This window comes from Hypanus sabinus, unplaced genomic scaffold (assembly GCF_030144855.1).
Source record: "Hypanus sabinus isolate sHypSab1 unplaced genomic scaffold, sHypSab1.hap1 scaffold_1269, whole genome shotgun sequence".
Lineage (NCBI taxonomy): Eukaryota > Metazoa > Chordata > Chondrichthyes > Myliobatiformes > Dasyatidae > Hypanus > Hypanus sabinus.
The window spans coordinates 10,993-11,843 of NW_026779335.1; the positions used below are offsets into that span (position 1 = coordinate 10,993).

Sequence of the window (851 nt, forward strand, 5' to 3'; positions counted from 1 at the left end):
TGGCCGTTTTATTGAGTTTGACTGGCAGTCAGATTTTAGTAATGTGATAGGTGTACACGGTACCGAGGGAAAATCCGGAGCTGTGCGTGGAGTCACGGGACAGAGTACATACCGAAATCGTTATACTTGTTTGTGAAGTTAACGACGGAGTTGAAGTGGGGCGGGGAGGGGGGGACATCACTGGTTAATTACTAATCTGCATGCTCGCGTGGGATGTTTCGTAAGTAGCTACATTTTGCAGCAATACACAGCAAGGTTGATATATTAGAACATAGTGACCCTATCTCTGTACTGATACGCGATCTCCCATCATCATCACCTTGTCTCGAAACAATAAAAGTACTCAATTCCCTTGCTCTGTCGATTATGCACGAAGTTTTTGACAATTGCAGGGGAATTCCCATGATAATTCATTTGAATCCGAACTGAAAAGTTCACGGTTTATTTGTGCTCTCTAAATCCTGGAGCCTAAAGAGAGTTCCTGCCCAGGATTGAACTGGAGACCTTTCGCGTGTAAAGCGAACGTGATAACCACTACACTACAGAAACTCTACAAGGAGCTCAATGTTCTACGCTATTGAGCATTGACCAGACACCCTGCACACCTCCCTCATTCTCCACTTATTCATCTTGTTCTTAAGAACAATCTTTTCTACACCCAAGAAATAGAAAACGAAATTCTCTCTTCAGCCTAGTCTTTTTCGTGGGTTGGCCTATGTAAAAAGCAGACGAGCTTCAGCGATGAGAGCTCCGGTCTGTCTGTTCAGCGGGTGGATGCTCAGCTCTTTCAGAAGCGTCCTACAACGTGAGGACTCCGAGGACTCCACTTAAAAAAAAACAAATCTACATTC

The 851-nt window shown here is 44.4% G+C and overlaps 1 non-coding gene across 1 annotated transcript; it reads right to left on the reverse strand.

Moving 5' to 3' along the window:
* Window positions 1–476: 476 nt before the first annotated feature.
* On the reverse strand, window positions 477–549 carry trnav-uac (transfer RNA valine (anticodon UAC)). Its single transcript has one exon. It is a non-coding gene; the product is annotated as a tRNA-Val (tRNA).
* Window positions 550–851: the final 302 nt, after the last annotated feature.